The sequence below is a fragment of the Octopus sinensis genome, linkage group LG2 (assembly GCF_006345805.1).
Source record: "Octopus sinensis linkage group LG2, ASM634580v1, whole genome shotgun sequence".
Classification (NCBI taxonomy): Eukaryota; Metazoa; Mollusca; class Cephalopoda; order Octopoda; family Octopodidae; genus Octopus; species Octopus sinensis.
The window spans coordinates 31,703,285-31,728,493 of record NC_042998.1 but is presented as its reverse complement, the minus strand read 5'-3'; the positions used below and the strand labels follow the sequence as shown (position 1 = coordinate 31,728,493).

Here is a 25,209-nt window from a genome sequence, read left to right as displayed (position 1 = left end):
AGTATTAGCGCGCATCTATGATGAGTCTACGATTTTAAAAATAATTTAACATCATTTTTTATTCCATTTTAATGCATAAAATACATCGTGTGTCGATGGCGGCGGAGTTGGCGTCCATGGTCACACCTGCACCTGTTTGCTTCTCCCCCTTCCCTCCCTCGTGAAACTGTGGGGAAGGGAGTGTAAAGAAATCAACGTCGTAATGCGTTGTGAAGGAAACCAGCGTTCTTTTAGAACAACGACTTCATGGCTTGAAGACACCAAAACAAAAATGGCTAAGAAAGCCCGAATTTATAAGGGAAGTAACTCTCTAAAAATGCTTATATAGTTATTTCCCTTACAAACCCGAGCAATGCCGGGCGATACTGCTAGTATATAATATATATATATATACTAGCAGTATCGCCCGGCGTTGCTCGGGTTTGTTTCGACCCGCTGGAATTGTAATTTTGAAAAGTAAAATTTTGTGAACATTTTTCTGGTCGAAATACACCGAAAAGTGGCGACACAGCAGTGAAAAAATCGTACAAAATAGGCATTTTCATAGAAAAAAGCATCTTTTTGATGTAAATAATTTTTGGTGTAACATGGTCCGATTTGAATTTTATGTTCTACGGAAGGAAGAGCAACCCTTCTTCTACCATACTCTCAATTTTGGTCAACTTGCGCCGCAGGGTCTCGGAGGAGATAGTGTTAGTTGAAGGTTACCATTCTAGGTGCCTGAGTACAACCTCGCGGATTTACAGATAAATGAATTAATTACTATTTTACAGAATAACATTAAATAATTCTTGAAAATTAATTAATATTAATATTTTTTGAACAAAGTAAATAATTTTTAAAACTTAAATAAATTTTTTTACACAAACGCGAACGGGGAAAAGGGGGTGGCGAATTCGATTTACATACCTAAATTTTTTCTTTTTCATGACATTGTAGCAAAATAGTAGTGAATTATTATATAATACCAGCAGTACATTTTTTTTTCTGGGGTATTTTTTTCCAACCTCGTCACATATTTGCTCCTTTCAATTTAAACAAAGTCTTAATTAAGCAATTACGGCAGCTTAGCAATGGTTTCAATACAGGCGTAACATCTGTATCTGAATTGTTCAAAACCCTTCGAATTTTTTCGCACGTGATGATATCATAGTGAAAACTTTCAATTACGCGCGCTTAGAAGTACGCTGTAAATTAATACTACCAAAATTTTGAAGTTCGCGCTCCGTGTGTGTGTGTGTGTGCGTGCTTTAGGTGTACGTAGGTATGTGTTTTTGTGTGTGTGTGTGTCACTGAAGCCATACATACATATATACATACATAACCTCTCTCTCTCTTTTCTCTCTCAGTCACTCACTACAAAAAGTGAATAAAAAAAGTTCAGTTATTTCTGTCTTTCACTCTCTCTGTCTCTTTACACACACTAACAAAAGCACTTCACTTACACACCACACTTTCTGTGTCGCACAACCCATCAAACACACACACACACACACACTCACGCACGCACACATGTACATCAATGCTTTCGGAGTGAAATGTTAAAATATTGAGTTTTCTCGAATTTTGTCTTAATTGGGGGTGAAATTGAAAGAAATATATTATGGCATGACCGAATGGAGTACTTTGAAAAATCTTAGGTAAACTCTAATTGAAGAAATTGTGTGAGGAGTAAATCGTTATGTATTTATTTGTTTCTGTTTGCTGTGTTTTTTATTTTTTGAGTAGTGGTTTAAATACTTTCAGTTTAGTCTTCTCAAATCACTCTGTCGCTATTTACTTCATTTTATTCGTTGCACACTGTGTGTGTGCGTGTGCGTGTGGTGTAAACCACATTAAGAAAAGCATTTGACATACACACCAGAATGTGAGTTTTCTGTAATTTTGCTTAATTGGAGTTTAAATTTTAAAAACTGGACCTGGCATACCCGATGCATTCTACTCTTAAAAATGCTAGGTAAATTGTAATTGAAGAAATCCTATATTGTAGATTTCTATAAGTTACAAAGAGAGGCAGATAAAATCTGCCTTTTATAATAAGATATATATATATATATATATATATATATATATATAATGTCTTAATCGATTTACAACTTTTACATTGAATCGAGCAAAAATTGTGTTAACTTTAAAGAGAAATAAAATGAAGGCAGATAACTACTCCGTCAAAAGTGTTTAAAGTCTCAAAAATAAGGGAAAATGATTTCTTCGGAAACTGAAAATAGGTGGCAGGAAAGAATAAAATCACGGCTTTGACCTAATAAAATAATATGCTAACACATATATACACACACGCAGTCATAGTCTCTCTCTCTCCCTCCCCCTCTCTCTCTCTCTCTCTCTCTCTTCCTCTTTCACGCACACAACATACACACGCACTCCCACATACACACACAGTGTGGAAACGTTCGAAATTGGAGTATATATATATAGAAAATCAATGGAACACAGTGAATTCTATTACTAACTGTCTTGACTACATTTTATTTTCATCATAAATTTGTCTTTCATCATTTAACCAACGGTTTACCACAGACTTTTCAACACGGTGGGATATATCCTACATCTCACTTTGCACGGAAATCAAACAGAATTCAAATGAGGCCATAATAATACTTGAAGATTATTGTTACTCTAGGCTGTAATCAGCGTCGCCGAAATTTAATTCACAGAAAGTGAAGTTAATTTTATTTTTCTTAACGATCACAGACTCAACATCCTGAAGGGCTGCGCATGTCTTTGATTCCAGTAATCACACTTCCCATTTGATGTCTATCAGTATTTTAGATGTATTCATTAAGTGCGTAACTAGGTTTAACACATTTAACTTAGTTTATGAAAGGAAGTAGAGAATTATGGCAGCTACATTTTGGGCAAAGAGTATTAGATAATTCGTTTAGAGACTTGATTATTAGCGAAACGTGATATAAAGCAAATATCATGTAGTTATTTGTAGTGGATGGAAGATAATGAACTGTCACGATGATTTATGCACGTTTCTTCTACTTTCTATGTTTACCTTCTTACATTGCAAATAAATGGCCAGGCGAAAATGATTCAAATAGCAAACAATATTATTTAAGTCGAATCTGCAGCTTATGACATTCCACTGACGATGAGTTTACCTTTATTGAATTTTAAATTATTTAATGGAGAAGTTATGGGGATATATTAAAGTCAAGTGTTTCGATAGAATGATGTTCTTCAAAAATTTTGAAAGTGACATTCGTACATTCTATTTAATACTATTTTATTCGATTATAAACTGCAGGAGATTGGAAGAATCGTAAGTGTAGTGGCAAAATACCGTGTGATATGACATACAGTGTAAGTTATATTCTCACGAAGATTGACGTTTCTGTTCAGCATTTGGGTATCGATTAAACATGCATACAAAGACATATAGACATACATGCATACATAGACAGACAGACAGACAGACAGACAGACAGACAGACAGATAGATAGATAGATAGATAGATAGATAGATAGATAGATAGATAGATGATAGATAGATAGATAGATAGATAGATAGATCGATCGATCGATCGATAGACGGGTAGATAGATATTACTGAAGATCTATAGTCAATTTAATCGATTGCACCCATTCCACTTGTTTATGACATGCAGATAACTTATAACAAAACACTGTATTAAATAAGACCAACACAGAATTGGTATGGTTTGATTGCTGACCTATGAGACAATATTCAAAGTATTGTCCACCATAGTTTAACTTGCTCACTCTTTTTCTACAATAAGCTGTGCATTGGTCAACGTACTTGTATTTGATCAAAACACTGCAAATGAGATTTATCCCGTTCTCAAGTATTAAGTCGATTACATCTACCCCAGTGCGTAACTGGTAATTATTTCATCGACCCTGAAAGGATGAAAGGCAAAGTCAACCTCGGCGGAATTTGAACTCGGAACGTAACAGCAGACGAAATACTTATTTCTTTACTACCCACAAGGAGCTAAACACAGAGAGTCCAAACAAGGACAGACAAAGGGATTAAGACGATTATATCTACCCCAGTGCGTAACTGGTACTTAATTTATCGACCCCGAAAGGATGAAAGGCAAAGTCGACCTCGGCGGAATTTGAACTCAGAACGTAGCGGCAGACGAAATACCGCTAAGCATTCCCCCCCCTCCCCAGCGTGCTAACGCTTCTGCTAGCACGCCGACTTTTCTAAAATGTTGGCTTTTCGTTTAGGCTCACGGTGAAAACCCTTGCAGGAGCGGGTAAGTCGATTACATAGATTCCATTGCTCAGCTGGTACTTAGGTTTTCAAACCCGAAAGCAAGAAAAGCAAAGTCGACCTCGGCGGAATTTGAACTCAGAGCGTAGTGATGAAATGCTGCTAAGCATTTGGGCGCGGTTTGCAAACGATTTTGTTAACACGCCGCTTTTTCCAAAATGATATTCATTATAGTTTTTTAAAATTGGCATATATAAATACGATGGTGGGAACGAATTTGAGCAGACGATCAAATATTTCATTAAACGTGACGTAAACCCTCTGTCAATATACCCTCAGAATGTTCATTAAAATATTTATGTTGATGTAAAATTCTGGTTTCAGTTTTTAATATCTGTTTTTTTTTAAAGAAATTATGTAAATGCATTGACTTAAAAGAATTCACAACCGGCTATACTGGACCTATTGCTAAAAAACGAAATTGAAGCTCTACGTTCCAGTGAAATAATACGCATCAAATAGCAGCTCTCACAAAGACAGTGTCATTTGGAATATATAATTTTAAAAGCTGCATATACAAAATAAATGTCGTCTCATACTCTTTCATCTCCAAAGTCTCTTTATATGAGTCCCATATCCAACTATAAATATCAAATCATATTTCCAAATTACGACACAAAGTATCGCATTGCTAATAACGAAGTTTATATAACTCTGTACTTGAATATATATATATTTCTGCGTGTATATATATATATATATATATATATATATATATATATATATATATATATGTGTGTGTGTGTGTATATATATGTGTATATATATATGTGTGTCTGAGTGTATGTCTGTATATTTGTGTCTGTATGTGTGTACGTATATGTATATATATATATATGTGAGTCTGTGTCTGTGTGTGTACTGTATTATGTGTGTGTGTGAGTGTATATGTTTGTGTATCTGTGTATGTGTCTGTGTCTGTGTCTTCGTGTCTGTGTGTGTGTACGTATATGTATATGTGTTTGTGTACGTAAACGTATATATGTGTGTGTTTGTGTCTGTGTGTGTACGTATATGTATATATTTGTGTGTGTGTGTTTGTGTGTGGAAGCGCATGGCTTCGTAGTATGGGTATTCGGTTTACGATCTAAATGTCGTGCGTTTGATATCCAGCGGCGCGTTGTGTCCTTGAGCAAGACACACTACATTTCCCGTTGCTCCAACCCAATCAGCTGGCAAAAATGAGTTACTCCAGCAATTCAAAAGGTCAGCTTTGTCACATTCTGTGTCACACTGAATCCTACGTTAAGGGCAAGCGTGTTTATGAAGTGTTTTCGAATATACATAAATTGCTGAAGTATTAGAATTAAGCATGTCTACCAACTGGAAATAACAGCCAAAACTTTTATTTAAACCGGCGCAAAAAATACACTGGACTCACGTGGACTGGTTTCTGGACTGGCATTATAGCCTCATCTTCCTCAGCACGCGTTACTATGATGGAGAGCCCCAACCCGTCACGCTGACGTCTGCGCTGCAACTGATTCGTTTTGCGCCGAATCATGGCAGCCACCAGTGTGAAAATAATTTCAATGAGTAAGTAATTCAGGAGAAAGTATATTCTTTTATACGTTTCAAGCCCAAAAGTTGTGGCCATGCTGAAGCACCACCAGAGCAATCACCTTTCTCACTTACGATTTTTACGCGATTTTTAGTGAAAGAAGGGGTTCGACGCTGCTTCCCTCCCTTGAGTTTCTTACCGTGGCGTCGGTCCAGCTGGAACTTTGGATAGCAGGAGGTCATTTTCCGTCTTGAAAACATCTCTTGTTCGCCATGACAGGCGGCTTTGATAATCAATGTTGCTATCATCATGGAGCTTTCTACTAACATATTCATGCATGGGCTTCTGCCGATATATGCTCATCCTTTCATCTGACAATATATTGCGGTAGAATCATGCGACTTCTTCGGGCATGTATTTAATGTTATCGGACACGGAATGCTCCGCAAGGAGCTGCTTTCCAAGTTTCGTGATGTTATCAGCCTTATGTATGTAAACATAGCCACGGGATACACTCCGACACTTGTTGGTTAAAAGATGTTGCCGAAGGGATATAATATGGTATTCAAAGATAACCTGGATTGATGTTAAGCCTGTATCACCTTGTTTTCATTTTATGTACAGGCGGTTTATGTCACTGTTATGTGGAAATTATGTGGGCTTGTTAGTATTTTTCGAGTTTTCACATCAATAGCTCGAATCTCATCAAGCGTCCATTCAAGCAGCCCAAATGTTTTTATGAGTAATGACACTACAAACACAACGAGGGTCACTGTTATATTGAATACAGAGAATTCCGAGGTCCAAATGATTTTTTATTCGTCTGTAATATTATTTAGTGGTACGTGATCTATTATAGGTGTCAATGTAAGATATATTTCATCCACCCCTAGATGCCTGTAATATTCCACATCAGATATAGGGGAAACCGTTTAGCTATTAATGGATATGTTGCTAGTCGGGTTTACAGTTTTCCCTCTTTTCAAAACCATTTCGCAACATTTATCCTGACCACATTCTAGCTCTGTATCCTTTGAGAATTTTGTAACCAGATCAAGGCTCATTTTCATCTCGTACATATTCTTTGCACATAGTTCCAATTCATCTACAGAGAAACAATGTGTAATTTTGGTATTTCTGTTTCCTTGCGAACCTGTGAGTTATCCTTCAGAATTCCTTAGCATGAATGACAAGGGGTTTACAGAAAGTATAAACATCACAGAGACGCTGACTTTTTGGTATATGTCTCTGCGATACTGTATTCTATCAGTGATAATACAATCACTTCATGTATTTAACTTCAAGAGGGAGGCCCATGAATGAAGTCAGGTCAGCTATGGCTTTGATTATGCTCACTGTAACTTTAGCTAGTTGAAGGGCATCTAGCATCGATGAGTGGGGGACAAGGTCAAAGGCTTTCTTGTAGTCCAGCCACATTGAAATGAGGTTCCGCCTATACTGTCGCACCGCTAACATTATAGTTTTGTTTATGTATGTATGTATGTATGTATGTATGTATGTATGTATGTATGTATGTATGTATGTATGTATGTATGTATGTATGTATGTATGTATGTATGTATGTATGTATGTATGTATGTATGTGTGTGTATGTATGTGAGAGAGGGAGGGAGAGGGAGAAGAGTGTGTGTGTGTATGTGCGTGTTTGCTTTATTTAAGACTGATATATTGTGTCACTGTGTCACGCAACTGCGCTTATCTCCAAAGAAGCGATCAATAATAACCGGACAGGGTTCGATATGATTGATTACAATGTCTCAACGTTATAACTCAGCAGAGCTGCAGAACAATGACTGCAACCAGTCAAAGTGTACACACCGCCCTTCGTCTATGCAGTGTTTATCTTACTCGATGGCGTTTTCATTTAAAGATATTAAAACTCTTGGTTTTGTTCAACCGTGTCATCAGTAATATACGCCAATGCATTTTGAATAACAAACCAACTCATGGGACCTGTAATTTTGAGCATCGTAAGCTATGTGGTTTCTTATTTGTCTCACAAATTTCAAGATAAATACCATATCAGAACCCGTGTTATTTTATTTGTATTCATTTTCCTGATAATATATTCACTAATAAGGGAGTCTAATTCATCCACATAAGATTCTTCTTTGTGATTCGTAATTTCGTAATTACGGTGCCAAATAAATCTATCCCACTTAACGTCATTTCCACAAACACTCACTTAATTTTCTCAGACAACTAAAATAGTTTATTCTTCAGCTTTTATTCAACGAGCAATATTAATTATATTTCAGTTAAAAAATTATTTTTGCTTCAGTATCACTAACATTCAGGACTGCTCATGTCAAAATGGTTCTCTTAATTCCCCAAATTTCTGTTTAAATTATCTTCCAACAATGAAGAATACTAATTTGTTCTTACTCGTCGAACAGCAAGTTGGCTGTCTTCCATATCATGCAGTATTTGTTTATACGGATGTTTAACCCAATTTGCTTTGATTCACTGATTGGATAACTCCTCTTTATTGGGTGTTCATGTGAGAACTTGAAAGTAAAGTAAAGTGCTCTAGCTCTTAATAGACGTGTTATCAATTAGTCATCAAAATCTGAAAACTAATATAATTTTCTAGAGAACAAATGTTTTCATAAAACCCGCTTTAAATTATGCAGTAAACACTTATTATTTTTCAATGGCAATGAACTAGGAGTGTATTTTGTTTAACTTTCTCATACTGTACGAGTTAAGGTCGCTGTTAAATAATGAGAACTACATAAAACAACCATCTAACGCATTACAGTAACATAATTAAGTAGTTTCTTTTGATGATTTGAATCGCTTTTTCTGTTCGTTCGCTTATTTTTCTATTCTTGATATAAAGATTCTCTTTGGTATTTTTCAACAATAGACAAGTTTGATCAGCATTAAACATTAGTCTTATAATCTAGCAATCTTCACCTTTTCATAGCAGTTTTCTTATCAGTTGATGTACTTTCATATAATTTATTATTATGTAGAAAATCAACTTTTTATTAATTTTTCAAGCCCTCCCTCACTCTCCGGACGAACTGGTTGTAGGAGATCAAATGTTTAGTTTCCAGTGTTGATTTAATTAAAAGTTTTCACTGCTTCTTCACGTTGTAGCAAAACTGTCTGTGCGCATTTCTTTTTGGAGTTTTATCTTCTGTACATGATCAAGGGTTATTCCTACCGTTTCCATAAGGTCGATACGTATGTATGATGTCAGTTTACTGAGGAAGTAGCTGTGATTATAGAGGTTCTGATACTTATCTGCATTTCATTATATGATTCAAACAGTTGTGCCGTTGTGTTTAACTATTTCGTAGTTTCTCTTTTGAATTCGATATATTTCAATTTCCTTTGCATCAGAAATTTATTTATTTTCTATTATGATTTGAAGCTTGAAACTCTTTAATTAAATCTCGAAAATATTTAATAAAACACAAATAACAGGTCTAATGTAGGTGATTTAAAGTGCAGTCTACATCAACATCGTTGAAACCGAAACAAAGCAAAGTGAAAGGTAATTGTAAAATGGAAAAATTTCAAGTCTACAACATCGAAGAAAATGCATAACCATATATTCACAACTATATACTTAACCTCAATGGCCAACTTTGTTGGTCATTCTGGCCTTTCATATTTGGCCTCAACAGACTCCAGCCTGATGCCTGCTGTATTCTTGGGATATTCTTTTGTTTGGAAAATTATGCTTCATCTGATTATTTCGGTCTTTTGTAATGGAGTAATGTTCTCCTTCTATTAAAAAGATGCGTGAGAAACAGATGTAATGATTGGACAATTATCCGTCGTATGTTATTCATGTGTGTGTGTGTGCGCGCGCATGCGTACGTGTATGTATATGTGAGTGTGCGAGTGTGTATGCGTGTGTGTGTGTTTGCGTGCGTGCATAGGCATATATATATATATATGTATGTATTTTTATAAAATTTATGAATAAATGAAAGAATGGAGTTGAACGACAAATTAACAAATTTCCTTTATGTTCGACATATGTTTCGAAGGCTGCACATTCCTAATTGTGAAGGAATAAGGAGTACATTATGCCGCTTTCTCATCAGGAAAAACAAGGAATTTATAGATACAGATATAGACTTTGATACAGCGAGAGAGAGAGAGAGAGAGAGAGAGAGAGAGAGAGAGAGAGAGAGAGAGAGAGACAGTCAGATAGGAGAAAGGCAGAGAGGTTGGCATAATTGCTTCAGCTACGATCATATTGCCGGTATAGGAAATAATTCAAGTTATCGCTCTGTATAAAGTATTCTCTAAGCGATATTTTGTTGTACTTCTTAGATAAAACATTTTAAATAGATCTTCAGATATTACATTCATACTAATATAAATATATAATCGTAACAACCATCTTAGATAATTAGTTCCGATGTATCGTTATTTTAATATATAATGTATAATATATTAATACAAATTAATGTAAAGGAATTGAGTTAATTTATTTAGATTTAAATGTGAAGGATGTTAAGTTTTTTGACGAAGTGTACAGCCTCTTCAGTTTAATTCAATAAATCTTTGACGTCCCGTGATTCAACAACAGATTTCTGAAAAGCGATATATGTAAGAAAAAATCGTGGGCAGATCATGTGAGCAAATATCACTTTCTTACATGGCAACTAGCAAGAGAGAGATTTTCTCAGTATTTAGAAAATACAATGCAGAGTATGTTGAAATCCTTTAAAATTCAACAGGGAAAAGTTTTGAGATGAATCTGATTTATATGGAAAACGAATTGGAAACTGAGATGGAAAATTCAAAGTAAAAATTATATAACCAATATACTTGCGTGCAAAAGTATATCGATTATATATGCTGTCTTTACATATATATATAGGGAGAGTTTACGAAAAAACAAAAGACGAAGACAGGTGGTGTACAAAACAAACAGATGTATTAGTATAACGCTCAGGAATAGAACAAATCTTTTACGTTTCGAGCCTACGCTCTTCTACAGAATGGGACACAGAAAAAACAAGGTGAGAAACAAGGAGAGAAAAAATGTGTGTAGTGGCTAACGATCTATATGTATGCATATAGATGTACAGATATATAGATGTGGAGGCGCAATAGCCAAGTGGCTAAGGTAGCGGACTTGCGGTCATAGGATCGCAGTTTCGATTCCCAGAACGGGCGTTGTGAATGTTTATTGAGCCAAAACACTTAGAGGTCCACGAGATTCATGCTGTACTCTTTCATCACAACAGTCTCTCACTCTTTCTTCCTGTTTCTGTTGTGCCTGTATTTCAAAGGACTCAGCCTTGTAACGCTGAATCTCCCCGAGGGTACGTGTCTGTTTTGGGATCAACTGGAACCCTGTTCGTCATAACGACGGAGTGCCGAAGAAGTAATATATAGATGCGCTTGATTGTATTTGTACATTAGTACGCGTATATATATATATATATATATATACATTTAAATTTTTGAGAGTGACAAAATTCCGTGCTGCATCTCCCTCTCTGTATATATAAACATATAGTTTATATTCATATACAAGAAAAAGAAAATGGAGATTCGGAAGTTAATAATTGTTTAGTATTAACAGCAAATTAATCATCTTGCCTTACAGCTGTTTCAGTTAATACTCAGTAAATATTAAGTAAATATTAAATTTATGTGACCTGAGCATAATATCTTCAGGGAGGAAAAAGTATACCCTTGGATGTTTTATACGTGTTTATGGATTCTCAAAGTGTATCATGCTCAGATCATAGAAATTTAATATTTACTTACTTAAATATTTAATGGAACAGGTGTAAGGATATGATGATTAATTTGGTGTTAATAATAAACAATTATTAACTTTCCAGTCTCCATTTCCTTTTATATATATATATATATATATATATATATATATATATATACTGTTGAAACACTCCTGTCACAACCTGGGACCTTGAAGACTGATATAATGTAAGAAAGTATACTAGTCCCTTAATATTTGATATTCAATATTTCATCTATTCAATAAGACAATCAATACTTAATTTCATTTTACAATATATATATTATTTATACTATATATTCTATATTCTACATTAATATTATAAAGGATATAAATAAAACATAAAAAACAGATTTGGAATTTCTTTGAATAATATATATTCCTCCCTACACAATCATACAAACCCCTTTTATTTATTTATATAGATAGATAGATAGATAGATAGATAGATAGATAGATAGATAGATAGATAGATAGATAGATAGATAGATAGATAGATAGATGCATGTATGTATTTATGTATGTATGTATGTATGTATGTATGTATGTATGTATGTATGTATGTATACATGTGTGTATACAGAAGTACATACACACATACATTTGTATGTATTTGTGTTTAACTACATTCAGAAAACAGTTCAGCTTCTGTATACTAAATTTCTGTATGCCTTTAATACAAAGGCATACAGCAGTTTATTGCTTCTGAATGAATTGATGGTTATGTCTGCATAAATATCAATATAGCTATTAAGTTACAAATATTAAAATCAATCTACCTTTAAGAAGCTATTCAATGATTTTTCGTTCGTTGTGGACAGTGGTAAACATTAGCGGTTTGGTATTATTTAATTGTATTTCTAAAGCGATGAGCGATTGGTTTCATACTAAATACGTTATGCGTAAAAAGTCTTAACAGAATGAAAATATTTACCATTGTTATCACCGACTTCTTTTTCTACTTTTCAAACGGGTGAAACAAAAATTAGTAAACACGTATTCTCCACGCCTTAGATCTATATTTGTATCGTATTCAATTATGTTGTTTTTAAAACTTTGTCAACAACTTAAGTTCATAGTACTTGGAACAATGATTTATTTACCTTTAGCACCGATAGACCGCTTGGTGTAGCTAAAATCGATGTTTTGTATATAAAACATAATGTTTGGTTACTCCATTAGTCAATAAAATATACTCAGTTCGTTCTTATAAAAATCTAAAACAAACTTGACATTATTAATTAAGCATTGCTACAACTCAATTTTTTTGTGGTAAATTTTTTGTTTTGTAGAAAATATAAACAAAAAGAAATCGAATTTTCATTATCTTAAATGGAACAGATAATGGCGATAATTACATGACAAACGCATGTCATGCAAAACTGTCGATGAAATATCTGCAAACTATATCAAAGTCGAAGTTATTTATAGAACTCGGGATACGTTCCTACGAGAGCAAAATGAGGAAAACAATTAATAAGTGTGAAATTGGAAAGATGGCAATGCAATAATTTCTAATTATCATTGAGATTGATGGTGGCAGGAACTATAAATTGCTTGCAGTTCCACTCTGTGATTGGGCCATGTGCTATTCTCTACATAATAATATATACTTCGCTTAAACCAGCAAGGAATAAGTTAATTACGTGTCGCAATATATAATGATTTACAAGTCATAACATAAGAAGTGAATATTTTTAACAACCAACCCTAAGTCTCTGCTGACTACTTCCTGGTTCATTACATCTTTCAACATATCATCGAGCTACTTTGAACGAAAATCAATAATTGTTTCACGTACATTGGTTCAGCAGTAAATCACAGACGCTGAAAAGCATAGAAGAGACATCTATTTATTTTACGATAAAAGTTCACAATGCCCAAGCGTTTGATCATCAAATTAACAGCCCCAGTCATATTCCGATATAGAAACAATCATATTATTAATGCTTTGTTTATAACTGGCGTTCCGCTGAAACGTTCGTAGTTACCATACCGAAAAGCTATGTTCAACATTTTGGTCACCACGAATTAAAAACGGAAAGAATTTCAAATGAAATACTCTGCTCGCAGTTATACAATTTTAAAACGGATTCACGATTATTAACTTTAAGGCCCTTAGTAAGTTTATATTCATTTTCACATAAACAAAGTTGTACACTTACTAAAAATAAACATACAAATATACACATACATACACTCACACATTTATATGTATATATATATATGTATATATATATATGTATATATATATATGTATATATATGCATATATATATATATGGAGTCGAACGAAGATTTTAACAAAATTCCTTTACTTTCGACATATGTTTCGAAGACTGCATACTCTTAATTACGAAGGAATGAAGGTTGCATTATGCCGTCTTCTCATCAGGAAATACAAGGAACCTGTATCAGCCTCAAGACGAACAAAAGCTTCTTAATGACTGCCTACATGTTTTCTACAGTGATAATGAGTATTTATTTAAAATAATCCGTTATAAGCAATGACGTCAAAATTGGTTGGAAGGAGGAAATTTTTAAAAAATAGGAAGGACACAGTATGTATGCTGTAAGTATGGGGATTGACGGGTGTATGTTTTTGTTAATGAGTTTGAGTGTTTATGTGTGTGTATGAGTGTGTGTATATAACTGCATCTGTGTCTGTGTGTGTGTGTTTGCAAATGTATGTGTGTGGGGGGACAATTGTCAAATATATATGGTATTAATGTGAGAAATTTGTGTCTGTGTGTTTGATTGTGCGCATGTTAGAGAGAGAGGGGGGAGTTAGAGAGAAAGAGATAAACATACGCCAACTATATTTAGTATTAATGTTTGATGTAACAGAATAGAGAGGAAGAATTTGTCTACGGTAGTGGTGAAGACGGCATAATGCAACCTTCATTCCTTCGGAATTAAGTGTAAGCAGTCTTCGAAACATATGTCGAAAATAAAGGAATTTTGTTAAAATCTTCGTTCGACACCATTCTTTTCATTTATTCATATAAAAAAACACACAAATTTCCACACACGAACACAGGCATGTAACTTCAACCGTGTTTTACTGACGTGAATTTGCTACCCAGGTATCGATTAACCGAATTATCCATACTAGGATAATTCATTCATCTACTTATATATATATATATGTATATATATATACATACATATGCATATATGCGCAGGAGTGGTTGTGTGGCAAGAAGTTTGCTTACCAACCACATGTTTCCGGCTTCAGTCCCTTTGCATGGCGCCTTGAGCTGATGTCTTCTACTATAGCCTCGGCCCGACCAAAGCCTTGGGAGTGGATTTGGTAGACCGGAACTGAAAGCCCGTCATATGTGTGTGTGTGTGTTAGTGTGTGTGTTTGCCCATCCACACACACACACAAAAAATATCGCTTGACAATCGATGCTAGTATGTTTACGTTCTCGTAACTTAGCGGTTCAGCAAAAGAACTAATAGAATAAGTACTAGACTTACAAAGAATAAGTCCTGGTGGGAGTCAATTTGCGCTACTTACGGTGGTGCTCCAGCATGGCCGCCGTCAAATGACTGAAACAAATAAAAGAATATATATATATATTACTGTGTACATACACACATATATATATATATAAGCATATATGTGTGTGTATATATATATATATACCTGTTAAAATGTCTTATTGACGAGTTTCGTTTCTTCATTTCCCCGAAGAGAAGATTACATTGTTTTACTGAATTTTATTCCTTTGGAATAATAACTGTGATATCTTCAAAACATGTGTCGGAAGTAAAATAACTTGAATAACACCTGTGTTTAACTCCATTTATTTATTTATGTGTGTGTGTGTGTGTGTGTGTGTGTGGTGTGTGTGTGTGTGTGTGTGTGTGTGTGTGTGAGTTTGTGTGTGTGTGTGTGTGTGTCGAAACCATAATGATATCCGTTGGGCAACTGATGATGCAGATGTAAGAGTCGGAATCTATACGTATATTACAAAACATTTTTTTAAATGAATTTCCTCGGAAACCATATATATTTATTCTTGTAATTGTTATTCACTCTTATTGAATTTCTTAAACATTTACACCTCGCTTCCCTGCATGAAACGCTTGACTAAAACTAATCGTGATTGCCGACTGAAGAAAGGGCAAATTCCAATATAATCTATTTAATTACCGAAATAATTTATCACTTTCGTAAACACAAGCTCTCACCTTTCTTTTTATATATGCATGTGTTTCTCTCTTAGTGTGTGTGTGTGTGCGTATGTTTATGTATGTGTATGTATATTTAACCACATATATATATATATATATATATATATATATATATATATATATAGTCGCAGGCGTGGCTGTGTTGTGAGAATCTTGCTTCCCAGTCCCATGGTTCCCGTTTCAGTTCCACTGTGTGGCACCTTGGGTGAGTATCTACTACTATAGCTTCGGGCCGACCAAGGCTTGTGAATGGATTTTGTTGATGGAAACTAAAAGAAGCCCGTTGTATGTGTGTGTGTATCTGTGTGTGTTTGTGTGTCTGTGTTTTACCCCTTGCCATCGTTTGACAACTGATAGTGGTGTATTGATGTCCTCGTAACTTAACCTTTCGGCAAAAGACCGGTAGCATAGGTACTAGGCTTACTAAGAATAAGTCCTGAGGTCGATTACTTTGACTAAAACCATTTAAGGTGGTACCCCAGCATGGCCGCAGTCAAATGACTGAAACAAGTACAAAAAAGAATAAAAAGAATATATATGTAGAGAGAGGGGGAGATAGATAGATAGATAGATAGATAGATAAATAGATAGATAGACAGACAGATAGATAGATAGATAGATAGATAGATAGATAGATAGATAGATAGATAGGTAGGTAGGTAGGTAGGTAGATAGATAGATAGATAGATAGATAGATAGATAGATAGATAGATAGATAGATAGATAGATAGATAGATAGATAGATAGATAGATAGATAGATAGATAGATTGATTGATAGATAGATATGTATGTGGTTATTTATCTATGTACGCATATATATTTGAAATTTAAAGAAAAACAAACGACGAAGACAGGTATATGAACAAGAAGCAGGTTTATTAATTTGACGCTCGGGAAAGTGAGTCAATTTTTTTACGTTTCGAGCCTAGGCTCTTCAACAGAAAGGTATAAGAGAAAATATACAGAGAGAATAAAAAAAACTTGTGGATTTATCGGTCAAGACACCGTTGCATGCTGCTTACAAGCTACTTTTTCCATCTTCTTAAAATAAACGTACATGCCATCACACTTATTCACACTCACATTCATTTATTGATATGTGTGTGTGTTTGTGTGTGTGTGTGTGTGTGTGTGTGTGTGTGTGTGTATGAATGAGTGTGTGTCTGTATGTATATGTATGTATACAAAGAAATACAGATGTAGCAAATACCATACGAAGTATATGATTGATTTATTAAACTATCTCTGCTTCTAGACAATGTGTCACAATTAGCAAACGGCAATTGTGAACAGTTTCTTATGACAAAGGAATTTATCATCACCACAGTTAAGGTGCTGCACTTACGATTGCGAGATTGTGTGTTCGAATCCCACACCGTGCGTTGCGTTGTATTCTTGAGCAAAGCACTTCATTTCACGTTCCCGTTGCTCTGCGATCATTTCTACATCTGACATATGGCACCCGGTGCATCTGCACATGTAAAGCCGATCTGATGATGGGAGTGAGCTTATGTCTACACAAACATTTGCTCACTATAAACAAATCATTTGTGTGGTTGTTCGGCAAAATATGGTTGAACCCTAACGAAGTGAGAGTCTATCATACATATATATATATATATATATATAAATTAAATTAGAGATAAAACCACTATTAGGCAAATAAAACAGTGAAAAACATAAAACAAAACATAAAAATAAATATAATTAATTTAATATACAAAATATATAAAATCTAAAATTTAAAATTAAATTATTTCAATTTAAAATTTTTAATTTATATTTATAAATTTTTATATTTTTTTTAGTTTTTAAATTTTAAATTTATAAATTTTTTAACTTTATTTTTTTAATATTTATATTTACTTATTTATTAATTTTTTTTATATAACTATCAAAGAGGTATTAAAAAGTTTGATATAATATAATAATGTATATATATATGTATACAGTTATGTGCTTTGACTACAGTATTAGAGCCTTTTAGCTCTTATTTCTAGCAATGTAGGTGTTCTAACACTCGTAGTCACATTTAGTGACAATTATAGTTTTTTTCTTTCTGGTAACACATTGCGCACAGCTATCTATATTAATTTTTTGTCATTCATATGTGTGTGTCTATGTGCGTTTTTGTGTATGTGTATCATACATACACACACACATAACTGTTCACCCTCTGTTGTTGATGTAGGTCTTTTAACACGCTTACTGGCTAATCGTGACACCAGCGCTTGTTCTGGCACTGGTTTACTATATATCGCTGAAGGGGAGATGAGTCGCTGCTATCTCTAGCGGTTGAGCATCCGTTATTGACGAGACCAAGGAAGGTGATCTGGTGGTCCCGGTGCTGCTGGTAGCGGGGATGTATCTCTCCGCTAGCGATATAAACACAGAGGGCATTCCGCACCAAAAGCCAATATGAGACGTTCTCTAATAGCATTTACCGCATTATAGTTTGTTCTAAGAGAACATCCACGTTTACGTTGTATAAATGTTACTCCACTTTATATATACTTTATTCTTATCTACAACTAGCAGCATCGCCCGGCGTTCCTCGGGTTTGTAAGGGAAATAACTATGTAAGCATTTTTAGAGATGTAAAGTATAATAGCCATCTCAATATGGCTAACCTCAAAGGGGGGGGGGTTACTGTAGCTTTTTACGTTCTGAGATTTAATAATACATTTTTAGAGAGTTACTTCCCTTATATAATAGAAACAAAATGCATTAAAATGGGGAAAAAATGATGGAAATTTTTTTTTTAATCGTAGACTCATCGTAGACGCGCGCTAATACCCAGAAGGGCTCGATATGAATCACGACTATAAGATACCCGCTTTTGGTTACACTGCACCCAAAAATGTGGGAGTAGTTAGGAATCTAAATCGTAGGAGACACACACAACTTCACTTTTATATATAAAGATATCTATAAGTGAACACTTCCTATGCATATGTCTTAGAAATTCAACCATATTCACACATATAATCTGTTGTAGTTGAAAATTTATTTATTAAGGAATATGTCTGTCATGTAATTATTTTCTAAAGATCTCAGTGAACTTTATAAAACACATTCTGACATATGATATTCTCTGTAAAATGTATTGAATATAAGATTCTTATCTGAGAGTTAGTTGTGTTTAATTTCACTTATATCAATTTGCATTCGTGACCATATACTTAACTATTATCATTTTCTTCTTGTTTACTTTGTACTTTACTTGGTTTTATGACCATTGTTACATTCATAGCTTTGGAAACTAAACTTTTGTAATTAAGACGATACCAATACTGATAACAAAAATAAAGATAAAAATCGAGACTACGAATTACTGTCTTCTTCATGCAGTTTTTCTTTTTATTTCGTCGCCGAGAAATATCGTATAAGAATTATTGTTTTAAAATTCCTGCCATTATAACTTAGCAAATGCTTGTTTGTCAATTTTCAAATCCAACATTACTTCTAGTCACATATATATTCATAAATGTGGAGGCGCAATGGCCTAGTGGTTAGGGCAGCGGACTCGCGATCGTAGGATCGCGGTTTCGATTCCCAGAACGGGCGTTGTGAGTGTTTATTGAGCGAAAACATCTAAAACTCCACGAGGCTCAGGCAGGGTGTGGTGGTGATCCCTGCTGTACTCTTTCACTACAACTTTCTCTCACTCTTTCTTCTGTTGGCCTGCTCGCTTAGCCAGCGGGGTGGCGTCATTTAAGTCTAAAACAATGTGAAGCGCATTGTGACCAGCGATGTGTAGCAACATCTTATGGTCTGATCGGTCACGTGATCACGTGATATTCATAAATATGACGACCATTACTGTTCGTCATGTATTTCTTTTTAGCTTTTAATATCTGCCAATAATACACATATGAATACTAACGCAATACTTCGTTATTTATTCCATTTCTTCTTATTCCTTTCTACCATCAAACATTTAAAACATATTAATATTAACCTTCTGGTTTATACATTTGGAAACCAGTACTTACTACAAGTCGAAAAGTTTTTAAAAATTAGCTTTTTGCTAACTCAACGATATCATGAGGTTTTCCGATGACCATAGTAACGGGAAAAATTATTAATACTGCAAGAGACAGAAATGTATATATTTTCCCCTTTATTATATATATGTACACAAATCAGGTTCTATATTTGAGAGATGAGGAATTATTTACATTTGACGGCTATTTGTCCTCATCTTGTTTGTTGCTAACACAACGTTTCGGCTGATATACCTTCCAGCTTTCATCAGGTGTCTTGGGAAAATTCTAACTGGACCCCCACCTTGCAGGTGGGGCCCCGGTTAGAATTTCTTCGGGTCGAGTAGCCCACTCCGCTCAAAGGGTCCTTCAATAAGGGTTGTTTAAGGATGTTGAATAAAGCACCCATGTTTCCAGAAGTGAATTAATCCAACCCCAAAGAATCCCTCTCAGCACATGGCTATGATGTTCCCCTACTACTCCTGCTCGTGATCAAATATCGGCAGCCATTAAGGGGCATGCTCAACTGGTTAAGGTCAAATAAATGACTAGCGAATCTGTGGTATTGAGCAGAATATTTGCTGCAGCCCATCTTTTATACCAAGACAAAACAATGTAGATGATAACACTTCCAATCAGTTGAGGTGAGAAGCCATGAAACCCAATGCCTTATACTGCATCAGGGCAGCGGCGGTGTGCTAGCAGAATCGTTAGCTCACCGAACAAAACGCTTAGTGGTATTTCGTTTGTCGCTACGTTCTGAGTTCGATTTGGCCGTTCATCCTTTGGGAGTCGATAAATTAAGTACCAATGAAACACTCGAGTCGATGCAATCGACTAGTCCCCTCCCCTAAAAAAAAATCAAGCCTTCTGCCTATGGTAGAAATGATTATTTATATATGTGACGAGAGAGATAGAGTAATGAAATATTCCTATAAGTAATTTTATTCAGAAATATTGCAAGAAGTGCCACACACCTGAATAGGAAGAAGTTTGCGGCTGCGTGGGCAGTTGCTCTTGAGTTTCTGTTTATAAATACGAAAATGGAAATAAATAAATGAAACCCAATTAGGAGACCAAGTTATTAAATTTTCAAATACCAACTAATAAGTCTGATTAGATTGATTGTAAACTATATTAGTATATTACGTACGAAACGAAGGACGTATGTGAATTTTATAGCAAAATTATAATTTTTATATCGCTTAAATGGTTATACTTCTTGTTAATATTCTAATTTTATTAATAATTTCGATTGCTCTGCATCAGAAATGATGACAGCCCGTGTCATTAAAGTAAACAAACATTTAAACTCATTTCAAATTTAAAGATTTTTATAATAAATTCTTTTCTTTCATTTACATCTTTAGATTTTTTGGTATGATACAAAAGGAATAAGACCAACTTAAACATCCGTCGAGCTACACAAGCCTCCTTAGGTTATGGTTAGTATTTTATTATTTTATTCATATTGAATGTTTTCCGTCTTTTCATTAAATTATAGAAACAGATTTTTGGTTGTTTGCCTACCAGCATTTTATTTATTATTAAGCGAGAGCGATTTTCTTCTTTCCTCTTTCTCTGTATTTCTCTTCTTGTCTTTCAGTTGCTTCAATTTCTTCCCCTTTTCTCTTTGTCTATTTCTTTGTCTGTCTGTTTGTCTCTGTCTGGATGTCTCTCTCTCTCTCTCTCTCTCTCTCTCTCTCTCTCTCTGCAAACCTCACTCACTCTCTATCTCTCTTTGAATTTGCTACGATATGTTGCAAAAACGGTCGTCATGATTGCTCACAGACTTCATTTGTCCAGAAATGGAAAGAGTTACTTGAAAGCATGGTAAACACTGATCACAGAAAAGAAAAAGAAAAACTACTGGAACCGTTTAAGTACAACCCAAGTACAGTACAGCACAAAACGGAAATTAAAAAGAATCGTTCATGAAAAAGTCTTTTTATTTTAATTCAAATTATTGCCGTAATTTTGTTATAAATATTCTACTTTGAAATATATTACACCAAACAAAGAAAATGACACCAAAAGAAAAGAAAAAAAATATTAAAGCAGTGTCTCATAAAAAAAACGGATTTTAATATATATTTGTATCGTATATTGTAATGAATATTGTAGGTAGCATATACCATAAATTATTACATCACATAATTAACAAGATCATGTGAAAATATAACATCTGCATCAATAATGGTTTTCGGGCGATTCTTGTACATTGATCCTTTACTTGCTCCCCAGAAAAAAAAGTCTGGCGGTGTTAAATCAGGTGTTTTTGGTGGCCAAAGTCCCTTCGAAATAATCCGTTCACCGAAAAACTCTTGAGGTAGCGCCACGGTGATGCGCGAAGTATATGTTGTAACTCCATCTTGCTGAAAGTGTGCATTATTAATTTCAATTTCAGTGAGTTGGCCTACAAATCGATAGACAATATTTGAGCAATGTCTCTCAGTGTTGATGGTGTCTTCAAAGATTTTATTGCGGAAAGACTTTTTGAACAACCAAGAGATATGATAAAATAATACAGATTATTTGTATGCTACAAATTATTAATTATCTAAACAATTTCACATTGAGGAGCTTTGGACTATGAACGTACTTGAAGAAAGATCTGTATTTACATCTGCGAATAGTTCATATTCACAAATATCTATACACACTTGCACCTACACATACATACAGGCTCACACACATATATACACTCACACACACATATCTTTATCAGTATCATCATCATCCTTGTTATTATTATTATTATTATTATTATTATTATTATTATATTATTATTATTATTATTATTATTATTATTATTATTATTATTGTTATTATTATTCCTCCGTAACGCTGTGTAGGTAAAAATTCACCGGAGTCTTTAGCCATCTATCAAGTCGCATGAAGGACCTCAGATGTGCTCTGTGCCCAATAAGGCTGCTTTTTTGCAAGACATCAATCTTGCATGAGATATCCACTTGCCTTATTATCATCATTATTATTATTATTATTATTATTACTACTATTATTATTATTATTATTATTATTATTATTATTATTATTATTATTGAGTGAGAGAGCAGTTCATGCCATCAAAGTGACACTGGGGTAAAATATACGAAGTCCAATATACCCATCATGACTACCCGTCCGATAAAGGTACACCAGGCACATGCATCACAACCATATGTGCGCGACATGGTGATCTCATATCAAGATAAACAGCACATGACCTTGCAGGTGGGGCCCAGTAAGAATTTTCTTCAGGTTGAGTAGCGCATCCCGCTCAAAAGGTCCCTGAATAAGGGTTGTTTAAGGATGTTGAAAGAACCACCCATGTTTCCAGAGGTGAATTATTCAAACCCCAAAGAATCCCTCTCAACACATGGCTATGATGCTCCCCCACTACTTCTGCTCGTGATCAGAGATGCACATATCGTCAGCCACTAAGGGACATGCTCAACTGGTTAAGGTCAAACAACTGACAAGCAAATCTGTTGTATTGAGCAGAATATTTGCTGTAGCCCATCTTTTATACCAAGACAAAACAATGTACATGATAACACTTCCAATCAGTTAAGATCTTATTATTATTATTATTATTATTATTATTATTATTATTATTATTATTATTATTAGTATTATTACTGAGTGAGAGCAGTGCATGCCATCAAAGTGACACTGGGGTAAAATATACGAAGCCCAGTATACCCATCATGACTTCCCGTCTGATAATAGAAACATTCTCAGAATAGGTGCTTCGGTTGTGCTGATTAACAAAGGGCCAGTCAAAGGTCCTTTTTTCATCACCTTGAACGAATAAAATTTAAAACTCTATCCTGCGTGATTTGTTCACATGATTGAAAAGTCATAATTAAGTATTGCAACTTTCTTTTTGGCTGCTATCCACTTCTGTCTACCAGAGTAAGAGTAAAATCTTATTGAGTAAATGTTAACATATTTGACGTGATGTTAATGAATAAATATTTAGTTTTCGTAATTAATACACCCTAAGACGAAGTCTGCGAGTTATTTCATTGTATTATCAACTAATTCTAATTAAAACAATTTATTTGTCATACCTATTAAACTAATATCTCTACGCTGGGTTTCAGAGATAAAACACTAGACTTTTAATTATCTAAATGGTTATTAGAAAGATCAGTCAGATGGAAAAACATAATAGCTTGCTAACTAAACGCTGTAACACACCGGCATAATTGTGGTTCTGTGTCCATTATGAAGGGACTTATACAGTATCTGTCTAGCGAAAAATAAACATAAATCGAAGACGACACAGTTTCCCGCTGAAAGTAACAGAAGTACTAGTTGTAATGCTTTCAAGTTCTTTAATAGATTTTCAACGTGACCCACGTACCGATAGAGGAGGAGAACTGCTTCAATTATTGTTTACTGACACTTCATAATTGTGGACTTCCTTTCACTATAAATATAATGTGCTATAATCTTAAACAAGAAAAATCTCTTTCAAACTTTATTCAATGATTAAGAAAGCTATGATATTCAGAATAATCATTATTCATTTAGAGGAAACGACAATAAATCGTAAAATAATTTAATATCCTAAGATACAAAATTGCACCCTTCATTCACCTCAATCCTAATATACTTCAGTACGAAATACAATACATAAATTTCAGTACACTTTTGTGAACATAACGTTATCTGCTCTTGATTATAGCTGAATTCAATTGACATTTGGTCACATTCTTCAATATCTGAGAGTAAATTTCGGGAACAACCATTCTGTAATTCAAAATCAGGGGGCGTTTTGAGGACTTCAGTATTTTAATCCTTCATTTTCGTAGGGGACCCAATCTCTCTAATCACCACCTCTCTTTCTTTTTTCTTTTTTTTAATTGTTTCAGTCATTTGACTGTGGCCATGCTGGAGCACCGCCTTTAGTCGAGCAAATCGACCCCAGGACTTATTCTTTGTAAGCCTAGTACTTATTCTATCGGTCTCTTTTTGCCGAACCGCTAAGTTACGGGGACGTAAACACACTCAGTATCGGTTGTCAAACGATGTTGGTGGGACAAACACAGACACACAAACATATACATACACACATACATATACATATATATATATATATATATATATATATAAATATATACATATATACGACGGGCTTCTCTTAGTTTCCGTCTACCAAATCGACTCACAAGGCTATGGTCGGCCCGAGGCTATAGTAGAAGACATTTGCCCAAGTGGGACTGAATCCAGAACCATGTGGTTGGTAAGCAAACTACTTACCACACAGACACTCCTACGCCTACCACCTTTTATTTATTTAAAATATCAAAGCTATGATACTGTTTGAATTGGTAATTCTATTTGAATTGGTAGGTAAGTATTACATTATGTTCTAAGTTCAATCTTTTTTCAGGTTACGTTGATAAAATTTGCTCGACTCGTCCACTGGTACATATTTGTCTAATAGTATATTCTTTCAGTCATTCGCTTAACGTTA

General features: G+C 34.4%; 1 protein-coding gene across 2 annotated transcripts in view; it reads left to right on the top strand.

Moving 5' to 3' along the window:
* Window positions 1-25,209, top strand: part of LOC115232618 (dopamine receptor 2-like) — a 424,710-nt gene that overhangs the window by 267,871 nt on the left and 131,630 nt on the right. Inside the window, exon 3 of one of the 2 annotated variants that reach the window (XM_036512084.1) lies at window positions 21,092-21,166. The exons of the other annotated variant lie outside the window; for it this stretch is intronic. The gene's annotated coding sequence lies outside the window, so the exon portion shown is untranslated. The remainder of the gene's footprint in view (window positions 1-21,091; window positions 21,167-25,209) is intronic. 2 annotated transcript variants of the gene reach the window in all.